The sequence below is a fragment of the Anopheles maculipalpis genome, chromosome X (genome assembly GCF_943734695.1).
Source record: "Anopheles maculipalpis chromosome X, idAnoMacuDA_375_x, whole genome shotgun sequence".
Lineage (NCBI taxonomy): Eukaryota > Metazoa > Arthropoda > Insecta > Diptera > Culicidae > Anopheles > Anopheles maculipalpis.
The window spans coordinates 12,493,430-12,505,980 of NC_064870.1; the positions used below are offsets into that span (position 1 = coordinate 12,493,430).

The window sequence follows — 12,551 nt, forward strand, 5'->3', positions numbered from 1 at the left end:
TGCAGCCAGCTAGGACTTGGTGGTTGGCGTTTGGTACCACTACTACTACTACTACCACTACCCTTCATCTGCTGTGTCTACCTGTGTACATCTGCACTTCTTACGCACCTACCCTGGTGAGCGACTCACTGTACATACAAATATACGGACACCGGTCCGTCAGCTTTCTTTAGTAGCGAAAAACATTCCAGTGCAGGCGTAATCGGTGATATCCAGTATACATATAACTTCAGCCTACCTAAGTATAGTATTATCCGCTTCCGCTAGCAGTAATGCTTACCCACGACCAAAGTTACGGGTAGAGCACGGTCCAGCTGATGGTTTAAGGTTTTTAGGATGCGTGATCGCCTTCCTGATGTTTTCATTGACATTCGTTTACGGCGATAGTTTATTTGGAGCGATGTGTTGCTGATACACGATACGGGTTTGCGGACCAGTAGTTGCACGGCGTACGGTCAGGACCTTTCACTCCGTTGCGTTGCGGACTGCGTACGCTGGACGTTAGACGCGGCGTTTACGAATTCCTATGAACTGGTTTCAATCAGCAGCTAGTGTCAGTTTTAGTGCATTCTAGGTTCGTATGGTAACATATCATTAGACACATTCCAACACATTCCTGGTATGTTTCTTACTTACTAGTTCGAGCAGATTTGATGTGCGATTTTGAGCTTCATTTTATCCTCTTATCCGACTTGTACGCTCCTTTACTCTTTGCGCATTGTTTTACCCATGCTTACTCCGCCTTTCCAGAGATCCAGAGAATCAGAATATTCGTGAAGTGACGTTTTTTTTGTTAAGAGAACACAAACTTTAAACAAGAATTATATACCACGGTTAAGTCGTTGTTTGTTGATATGAATGGCTATGTTATAATTTGGGATGTTAGGATGTATGACACATAAACACACGTACACACTTACACTTACCCCCAAGAGGGCACGTAACATTGTTGGAACATGCGGTTGGTGGACAGAATAAAAAAAAACGCTAAAACCTGGAGTGATTATGACATGCATTGAATATATGGTTCATAAAATTACACTTACCCTGATTGAAACAAAAGAAAAGCAAAATAAAACGAAAAAAAAACAAACGTAGCAAACATACATCAAATAGTAACTAAACATAGAAAAGCAAACAAAACAAGAAGCAAAAGCAAAACCAATATACGTGTAAACATGGTTGATTGATATAGACATACTATTGCTAACCGGTGAAGGTTAAACAGTGAAAAATCGAAAAAGAAAAATCGAAGAAAAAACATATAAAGAGATTTAAAACACACATAAAGAAATGATATAAAAGTAAAAAAGAGGCAAACGAACAACGGCGAAAAACCAACGCTAATAATATATCGCGCAATAAAGATATCGCTCGAACATAGTAACTCTTAGCGAAGAAACAAGGAAAGCAAATGGTGACGAGATGCGACAAAATATACATATATACATAGATATGTTATATATGAAAATGAAGAACAGAATGCAAAAGTAGATATATACACACAGCGCATATGGGCGTGAGGTTTGCAAATACTATTGATACGCATGTTGATTGCTTGTATGATTCGAACTTGTTCATATCTGTCTGGTTCTGGCTTCAAAGATCTTTAGGGACGGGCGATGCATGAAGCGAGCAATTGGTGCAAACATAGGGAGGGAGGTGGCAAGAAGCAAAATGATCTGCAGAACAGTTAAAACTACTTAACAGTAGCTGTATTTCCCCACATTTAGACAAAACAAATGACAGTTCAGTATTTCCTGCAGTGTACGGGGTCTGGGTTGGTCTGGACCACCGTACACTGTACCGGACCAGATAATATTATCCAGCAACAACCAAACAAAACCTAGTCCCGATAAAACATGTTAGCAAAATAATCGATACAGACACAAGATAAAAACGACGGCACGGCAAAAAGTGAACAACAGCTATTCATATTATACATACATATAGTCATCCCTAATGAGAGATCGAGATCTCTTCGAATGATAGACACATGGAAATGGAGAAGAATCTCATAGTAAAAGAAAAACAATCCCCCGAACAATATACTGTGACATCGTGACCCAGACATCGTTGTGAAAATTGGAAAACTATATGAATACGGAGAATGCACCACACCATCATGGTTGTTTCTCGCATCTATAAATATATATACAAATCCAGATTGTTTCAAAAAGCACGTCCAGCAACGTGTGGTATGGACGGATATGGTTGATGATTGGACGTGTAAGAAGAAAACCATTAACTTAAATAAACTCAAAGTGTTATACATACTATATGCAACAACGCGTGATGCAGAGTTTCAGTGTTCGATGTTGCATATCTCGTAGATTCGCATTGAATAAAGCTGTGTGTACGTTGTATCCGATGAAGTCCGGTGGATCGAATTTGTTGTGGCATGTGTCGGACGTTGGAGACGTTAGGTCAAGTCATTCGGGCGATCCCAACCATTTTCACCGAATTCTTAAAGTTAGTTTATAGTGTCTTGGCTGCTTCTGAACGATCGACAATCGAAGGATCCTCACGCCACTCCATCCATATGCCACTGCTCAACTTCAACTTTTTAGCTGGAATTTTGACCTCAGGTTGCGGACGCAACCGTTGGAGGCCCACTTTTACTCCCATCCACGAGATTCTCGACTCGATTCGCGTAAAAAAGAACCTGGCTTCGGATTAATACTCGAAAAAAGAGTTGTAAAAGACCACCACCCCGCTACCTAGACATTATTTTATTTTTCTGAGCCATTGGTTCAACCAACTCAATCAATTTTATTATTTGACAATACCAGCCTGTCCGTAAATCACTTCCGTTGGGTACCGTGCCCATCTGGCTGCCTAACAGACAGCTGTAACGAATTTGGCTGGAGGGGTGGTGCCTTAATAAGCAAATGTTGCCAATAGGTCTGGACTCGCCACGAACGTCTGTGCTATAGGGAAAAACGGAAAGAAATTAATCAGCAGTGGGCTCGAGCTTTTGTGAATGTGTAATTTATGTATTTTTTAAAGTATAACACACACACACACACACACACACACACACCTACCTAATTTTTGCTTCTACTTCATCGTCATTGACGATCCGCCGAGGTTCATCTCCTTTTTAGTCTGCAATATATATTTTTTAAATCTTTTATTTATGGAGGGTTTGAATCTCAGAGCCTACATTCGCATCTAATATTATCGAATGCTGGCCGACCCGGTGGCACAGGTGTGGCAGCGGTGCCTGTCTTCAAACGACAGGACCGGGGTTCAAATCCCATCCAGACCGTCCCCCAGTAGTGAGGACTGATTAACCTTACTACGTGGTATCGGCAAGTCTAGTAAAAGCCATTCGATGGCTGGCATGACCTTACAGGTCGTTAAGCCAAGAAGCAGATTATTGAATGTTGAATAATGAATGTTGATTATTGATTATTGAGTTGGATTACACAAAATTAATATAAGTTTGAATAGAATTGTTTAAAATCCATGTTTTGGACAATCATTGAGAGCTAAGCAGTGTTTGATCAAGTGTAAACATGTTTTTTTTATGTTTATGTATCGGTTTAAGGGTATTTATAAACTTTTTTAAATGTTTTATTTTCGAGGAGCGAGTATGCCCGGGATAAGGCAAACTCCAAAGAGGAAATGCTTTGTGTAATTTGTAATTCGTCAACACATGCGACCAAACGGCATAGAGCCGTCATATTGAAAATTAAAAAAAAATTCCTATGAAACATTTTACTGAAAAAAACAAGTGCCTCGGACAATCAATAGGGCCTGGTCATCCTTTGTAAAAAAAAAAAACAACAACAACAAAGTGCTTCGGACGTTTTATCGAGCCCCAGTTTCCCAAATACTTCTACCAGGCACTTTATTTCGCTGTAAACTAGTTTGAACTTAGAACATTTTGAATTTTTGGAATTTGGAACTTCGAACTGGAAACTGGAAATTGAAAGTCTTATATTTGAATCGCGTCCTCACGAGCCGCTTGATCATTTGCTTGTAACTCTTTGATCCTATGCTTCCGAATTCCATCGTTCCGATCGTGAGCGCATATTTTGCTTCCTTATTTGGGAATATTTAATTCGTCGATCTTCCCACGGTGGAAGCCTGCCAGTTGACCTTTCGTGCGAACCCTGTCTCTCTCGTGCCGTGCGGTGTTTTCTTATCAGTGATCGATTTTAGATTAATTGATTGGCACACCGCACGGCATTCTCTTACGATCTTTATCATAACGTCTGAGGTGCCATGTCAACACATTTAAAAAACCAATTTCTCAAAACATCAACTCTGTACGAATTTCAAGCCAACAAAGATTTGCGAATTAAAGTCCAAACTTTGGCCAGGTAGGGAAAGTCTAGGTTTAATTGATAATCTACTATGTTAAACTTTACAGCGGCTTGCTCCTAGCTTGTTTCATCAGTTGTCACTTGGTTCATTGCGTTGTTTACACCGTATAGGATGCACAATTTTCCATTTATGATAAGGTAAGCGAAACTTTATTTTGTTTAATATTCTATTTCGTTAATTAATAACTTAGAACGGTATTACAGATGTATTATCTACACGCAAATGAATAATCGAAGCAATGGTTGATGATTGAGTGTATGAATGCGACTTGTGGTGGTGGCACCACCTTCGCGATCAAACTAGCTGTACGAGGTTTCAACACTTTCGCATGTGCACTTTGCACATTTGGGGCTAATATGGATTTGTGTTCCTCCATGGGACCCTCATCTACACCTGACGGACCGACATGCCGGAAGGGAAGAAGTTCTTGGTTCTTTTGACGTAGGCCTATGTTGTGCGCGCTACCAATGCTAGCAATCGAAATGTTTCGTCTTCTGCTTGGATTAACGTCCTGCTAGGTGGCATGACCTAGCATCTAATCCGTTGCTGCTGTGTAAAAGACCGTGGAAGGGCTCGGCGGGGGCGAGTACAGCACAGGGGAAAGGTTTCTTTAAGTAAGTTTGCAACTGTATCGTTACCTCCCCCTTACAGGCAAGTTGGAGGTTTGAGGAATTGGCAGATTTAGCTTGTTGCAACTCTAATCCATTCTCACATATTTATATCCATATTGAATAATTTCTTTGGCTTGCAATAGTGTTGCCTCACTGATTTCCTAATCAATGTTTTCTAGCGAATGTGTTCAAATTATGGATTGCTACGTAGGCGTCAAATGTGCCACTTGCGGTGCGATCGATTTCTGCGCTTGCAAAAAATTTGTCACTATAATTGTAGTGCGATCGTTTGCCGGATTGTACGTTCTATGCGATTGCTATGGTTCGATATGTATGAAGTTATTTGTTTTGAGTTGAATTGCTAACCAATGACTGCACGGGCACTGGCGTTGGTTGTTATGATTTGGCTTCACATTGCATTATTAGCACTGGGAATATTCATTTCATGTCGGTACTCTTCCCGTTACGGCACTGATTGGCGCGGTTTGCTCGTAATAGTCGACTGGTGTGATGCTATTTAGCATGCTATAGACCATAGCACACTATGGTCGAAGAGGCGGTAGCAGACTTCACTCGTCGAATTGACTATCCACGTACGGATAAAAAAAGTCAAAGAAACGCAGAAATTGCAGCCTGCGAGACCTTGTAGTGCCCAAAACAAAGAAGAAAACAATCAAGCTCTATCTCGACAGTTACCTGCATGGTATAGACCATAGAACACTTGAGAATACATAACCCTGTGCTGGACATAATAACTGTTGGTAAAGGTCGAACATTTCCGCTTGACTCGGTTGTACTTTTGCTGATGATAGTGTTGGCATGACATCTTACCAGCATTGTACGGCTCTGTCGGATCCTGTGAAGAACTTTTATTTGCTTTCCTATCTTTTGCAGAACCAACCTGCACGCAATCTACACGTGTCGCTGCAGCTATACGCTTGCGGGATTGAGCTTTTCTCACACGACAACGGCCAGCTTACCATATCTCACACAATGCAGACACTGGTGAGACATCGTGCACTCATTCTCTCAGCCAGCAGCACTCATCGGACAACCAGCATGGTCGGTGCATTTCCTTCTGGTGCAACTGGCGGCTAGATCGTGCAGTTGCACTGGTTTGCTACTGGAAAGTGTACTCGATTAACTCAATCGGTGCTAGTCAACACACCTGTGCAATTTTACACCTATTATTTCCGTAGACCATGACCTACAGAAAGACGCACAGAATGTCGTGACATGCTCGAAATATCTGGCTTGAAAAGGTAAGAAGATTTATTGATTGATTAACATATGATTTTTGTTAATTTATTACAATTATATACATCTTTCTCTAGATTAGCATGCATTCTTTGCTGTGGCATGTTTCGAGACGAGCGTGTAGTTAACGGAAGGATGAGAAAGCGATTTATCTAATGAATGTAGAATCAATGCTAGTAAGCTATGCGAAGCGACATGGTTGCTGTTCTATGATATCGTTGGCAATTGAAACGACTACATTAACTGTGAGCGATGAAGTACGTGTTAGGTAGTTTAGGAAGTGTTTTAGACGAAAAATGACTAAAACTGCCTAAAGGAAAATTACATATAGCAATGTAAGCTAATGAAACCATTCGATCACATTCACTTCTTACTCGAGAAGCATAGAAAATACGGAAAAATTGTTCTTTATCTAGCGAAGATAGTTCAGCCACTAGCGAGGATAGCTGAGTGATGGCAAAACAAATGTACTGCTAGCAGGGTAACATAGTCGCCAGTCGTGCGGTCTAGCTAATAAAAGATTTATGGGCGGGAGATGGGGCTGAAATAGATATTCTGAACCGAGGCCCATGTACAACACTCTTGTGCTTGTATAGAAGACCAATGTTTATCCTTGAATATATCTAGCACAGCCGATCAGTTGGCGTTTGGGCTTTGTCCGGTTTGTAGCTATCATCTCCGTTGGCATCCAGAATATATATGGAACATTCACTTAGAAGTAAAAAAACGAAAGACAAATGCATTAACTGCTGAAATTACAGACTATAAGAAGAAAGCAATAAAATCTTTTCCATCCGCTTACGCTTCCTTTGGTTTTGCTTCCAATCATTGCCGCCTTTGTGTAAACAAAGCTGACATATTGCTACCAGCAACACACATCCAGCGACCCGAGCACAAGCGCGCACACGCGTACATGCCAAACCGAAGACATCCGGCGTGGTCAGCAGCGAAAGATCACGCAGCTTCTAGAATCACGCGCACTTTCTTTGCCAATATGATCTTGTTAGGCCTTCGCTTTGATGGATCGTTCTTGTGTCTGCATCTTTAGAACCACCCTTCGCCACTCGGTAGTACGTGCTAATGAGACACTGATGACACGGATGGCCTGTCAGTAGGCGCCAAGAAGAATCGATCGACGCCCTAAGCACGCACGCACGCTCGCACTAAAACCCGCCCAAGTGAAGAAACATAAAACTTTTTGCAAAGCATTTTATTGTCATCGTGATGTTCTAAATCATTTCGATAGCGTGTATCGTTGGAGAAGGCATAGCGCTAGCGCTGGAACAGTGCAATACGAAACGGCCGGAGTCCACGTGGGACAATCTTTCACACCGGAAGATAATGACAATACAATACAAAGACCCGGGGTTTACAATGCTCCTGCGGTATATTCAGGCTTGCGGAATGTGCGCATCTTGAGCTCCACCTCGACGTATGGTCTAGGTGTTCCATCCAAACGGTCCGTAAGTTCGACCTCATATATTTCCCCTGTGCAACGCTTCTTCAGCACCATTCTCTTTGCGTAGCGTATGTCCAGCCAGAGGGAGCGCTCCGTAGCAGCAGCTTTCAGCAAAGATGTTAGCAGTACGTCGCCAACTCGGAGAATCAAATCACCGGGCTCAATCTGAATGTCCGGAATCTGGAAGACAAGAGGTGCATCAAACTAGCTGACCATGGGGCGAAGCAGCGACTTTACAAGAACTTACCTCACCGTACGCGATGTGTTCCGAGCTCAAAATCTTTCCGGCGATTGGTAATTTTTTATAGTACTCGATGTTCGTTGGCGTGAGCCACGGCTTGCTTTCCTTCTGAAAAAAAAAACAAATAGTTTTATAGAAGAACTTCGCAACAAACAAAAAAAGCGCGATTAACTAAAATAATTACCTTCGGATAGCGAGCATACAGCACTATCGTTGCGTGATCGGTAAAAGGCATCATTTTACATCTGAACCGTTTTAAACTTCGAAATGAAATGAAATTAACTCTTCTTGTTCTTCTTCGTTGCTGTTCAGATTATGTCATCCTATGGATCTGGGTTGGATCATACTCAGAGGCATACTGTACTGCGTTAAAAGAGAGGACTGCATGTCAATATCTCTTGTTTTTTTGGGTTCGTTATGTCTTTGTGTTTGTGTGAAACGTCTTGGTTTCTATGTCGCTTTTCCACTGTCTTGTAGAGGTTCTTTTTAGGTAGGAGTGACCTTATTATTATTGTCATTATTATTATTTTTTATGTATGTATTTTTTGGTGTTTTTTAGTTTGTTTCTCTTTTTCTTATGTATCTTATGGACTTTTTATATTTGTGTTTTGATTCTATGATATTTTGAAGCGTGTTTCACTTATTAGATTCTCTATATATGTTGTATGTAATTCAAATAACTATAAGAGTTTCTTTGAAAAGCTCTCAAGCTCTTCCTAGGATGTTTCCTTTTGATAATTGTGTTTGTATTTTCCTATCACTTTGATAGTTTTGTTCCTTTTTTGTATTTTTGTGAGGTCGCTTTTTTTGCTTTGAATTCTTATACTCTTTTTTGTGATCTGGAAGGGTAAGGATTTCTGGTAGCCTATTGTGTTTTTTTTTGTTTTGGATTGTGTGAAGAATTTTTTCTTGAATATCAGTTTGGAGGGTGTCTTTTGGATTGTTTTTGTAAAATAATTTATATGCGTGTGAATAAATAAATAAATAAATAATTTAGAATGAATGAATAAATACTTAAATAAATATTTTAAAAAATGAAAGGATATTTGTTTTTTGTTAGTAGGAAGATTTTATACTTATGGCGTGTTGTACGGCGAGTTTGGTTATTTTCTTTCCGGTGACAACGGCGCCGGTCTTCATACGACAGGACCTGAATTCACATCCCATCCGGACCATCCCCCAGTAGTGAGGACTGATTAACCTTACTACGTGATATCGGCAAGTCTAGCAAAAGCCATTCGATGGCTGGCGTGACCTTTACAGGTCGTTAAGCCAAGAAGAAGATTATTGAATGTTGAATAATGAATGTTGATTATTGATTATTGAATTTGATTACACAAAATTAATATAAATCTGAATTGAATTGTTTAAAATCCATGTTTTGGACAATCATTGAGAGCTAAGCAGTGTTTGATCAAGTGTAAACATGTTTTTTTTTATTTTCGTGTATCGGTTTAAGGATATTTAAAATTTTTTTTAAATGTTTTATTTTCGAGGAGCGAGTATCCCCGGTATAAGGCAAACTCCAAAGAGGAAATGCTTTGTGTAATTTGTAATTCGTCAACACATGCGACCATACGGCATAGAGCCGTCATATTGAAAATTAAAAAAAAATTCCAATGCAACATTTTGCTGAAAAAAAACAAGTGCCTCGGACAATCAATACGGCCTGCTCATCCTTTGTAAAAAAAAAACAACAACAACAAAGTGCTTCGGACGTTTTATCGAGCCCCAGTTTCCCAAATACTTCTACCAGGCACTTTATTTCGCTGTAAACTAGTTTGAACTTAGAACATTTTGAATTTTTGGAATTTGGAACTTCGAACTGGAAACTGGAAATTGAAAGTCTTATATTTGAATCGCGTCCTCACGAGCCGCTTGATCATTTGCTTGTAACTCTTTGATCCTATGCTTCCGAATTCCATCGTTCCGATCGTGAGCGCATATTTTGCTTCCTTATTTGGGAATATTTAATTCGTCGATCTTCCCGCGGCCGAAGCCTGCCAGTTGACCTTTCGTGCGAACCCTGTCTCTCTCGTGCCGTGCGGTGTTTTCTTATCAGTGATCGATTTTAGATTAATTGATTGGCACACCGCACGGCATTCTCTTACGATCTTTATCATAACGTCTGAGGTGCCATGTCAACACATTTAAAAAACCAATTTCTCAAAACATCAACTCTGTACGAATTTCAAGCCAACAAAGATTTGCGAATTAAAGTCCAAACTTTGGCCAGGTAGGGAAAGTCTAGGTTTAATTGATAATCTACTATGTTAAACTTTACAGCGGCTTGCTCCTGGCTTGTTTCATCAGTTGTCACTTGGTTCATTGCGTTGTTTACACCGTATAGGATGCACAATTTTCCATTTATGATAAGGTAAGCGAAACTTTATTTTGTTTAATATTCTATTTCGTTAATTAATAACTTAGAACGGTATTACAGATGTATTATCTACACGCAAATGAATAATCGAAGCAATGGTTGATGATTGAGTGTATGAATGCGACTTGTGGTGGTGGCACCACCTTCGCGATCAAACTAGCTGTACGAGGTTTCAACACTTTCGCATGTGCACTTTGCACATTTGGGGCTAATATGGATTTGTGTTCCTCCATGGGACCCTCATCTACACCTGACGGACCGACATGCCGGAAGGGAAGAAGTTCTTGGTTCTTTTGACGTAGGCCTATGTTGTGCGCGCTACCAATGCTAGCAATCGAAATGTTTCGTCTTCTGCTTGGATTAACGTCCTGCTAGGTGGCATGACCTAGCATCTAATCCGTTGCTGCTGTGTAAAAGACCGTGGAAGGGCTCGGCGGGGTCGAGTACAGCACAGGGGAAAGGTTTCTTTAAGTAAGTTTGTAAATTTAGCAACTGTATCGTTACCTCCCCCTTACAGGCAAGTTGGAGGTTTGAGGAATTGGCAGATTTAGCTTGTTGCAACTCTAATCCATTCTCACATATTTATATCCATATTGAATAATTTCTTTGGCTTACAATAGTGTTGCCTCACTGATTTCCTAATCAATGTTTTCTAGCGAATGTGTCCAAATTATGGATTGCTATGTAGGCGTCAAATGTGCCACTTGCGGTGCGATCGATTGCTGCGCTTGCAAAAAAAATTGTCACTATAATTGTACTGCGATCGTTTGCCGGATGGTACGTTCTATGCGATTGCTATGGTTTGATATGTATGAAGTTATTTGTTTTGAGTTGAATTGCTAACCAATGACTGCACGGGCATTGGCGTTGGTTGTTATGATTTGGCTTCACATTGCATTATTAGCACTGGGAATATTCATTTCATGTCGGTACTCTTCCCGTTACGGCACTGATTGGCGCGGTTTGCTCGTAATAGTCGACTGGTGTGATGCTATTTAGCATGCTATAGACCATAGCACACTATGGTCGAAGAGGCGGTAGCGGCGGCAGATTTCACTCGTCGAATTGACTATCCACGTACGGATAAAAAAAGTCAAAGAAACGCAGAAATTGCAGCCTGCGAGACCTTGTAGTGCCCAACACAAAGAAGAAAACAATCAAGCTCTATCTCGACGGTTACCTGCATGGTATAGACCATAGAACACTTGAGAATACATAACCCTGTGCTGGACATAATAACTGTTGGTAAAGGTCGAACATTTCCGCTTGACTCGGATGTACTTTTGCTGATGATAGTGTTGGCATGACATCTTACCAGCATTGTACAGCTCTGTCGGATCCTGTGAAGAACTTTTATTTGCTTTCCTATCTTTTGCAGAACCAACCTGCACGCAATCTACATGTGTCGCTGCAGCTATACGCTTGCGGGATTGAGCTTTTCTCACACGACAACGGCCAGCTTACCATATCTCACACAATGCAGACACTGGTGAGACATCGTGCACTCATTCTCTCAGCCAGCAGCACTCATCGGACAACCAGCATGGTCGGTGCATTTCATTCTGGTGCAACTGGCGGCTAGATCGTGCAGTTGCACTGGTTTGCTACTGGAAAGCGTACTCGATTAACTCAATCGGTGCTAGTCAACACACCTGTGCAATTTTACACCTATTATTTCCGTAGACCATGACCTACAGAAAGACGCACAGAATGTCGTGACATGCTCGAAATATCTGGCTTGAAAAGGTAAGAAGATTTATTGATTGAATAACGTATGATGTTTGTTAATTTATTACATTACATCTTTCTCTAGGACTACAAATACATGTATTAATGGGTTAATAGAATGTAACCTAACGTCATTGCCTGTATGTTTAAGGATCTGCCGAACCATGCGCAAGAATGCGGGATAGGATCAGCAGGATTCAAAGGTGATCTCGACGGTTAACAGGAGTCTATTGTTGATGTTGCATGATCTACCGAAGTATTTACGTATCCGGGACCAAAAAACAATTTTCCCATTCGATTGCGCCACCGATTCGATACCGGACACATCATAGATGAGCCAATTACTTTCGTAATTCGTATACCTTTCTGACAGTGCTGCTAGTTGGAAATTTTTGGCTCTGTAGCCTTTGTAGCCTCTACGTTTTAGGGTACATTTGAAATATCTTTCCAAAAATGGTTGCAAGTGGTTCAGCCAAAGCATCTCTTCGCTTCATTGATCGCCGATACATTAGCAGCACCAGGACGGTAATGTAATAT

The 12,551-nt window shown here is 40.8% G+C and overlaps 1 protein-coding gene across 1 annotated transcript in view; it reads right to left on the bottom strand.

The window, feature by feature from the left end:
* LOC126568223 (arginine/serine-rich protein PNISR) overlaps window positions 1–12,551 on the bottom strand; it is a 157,053-nt gene that overhangs the window by 29,219 nt on the left and 115,283 nt on the right. The window lies entirely within an intron of this gene.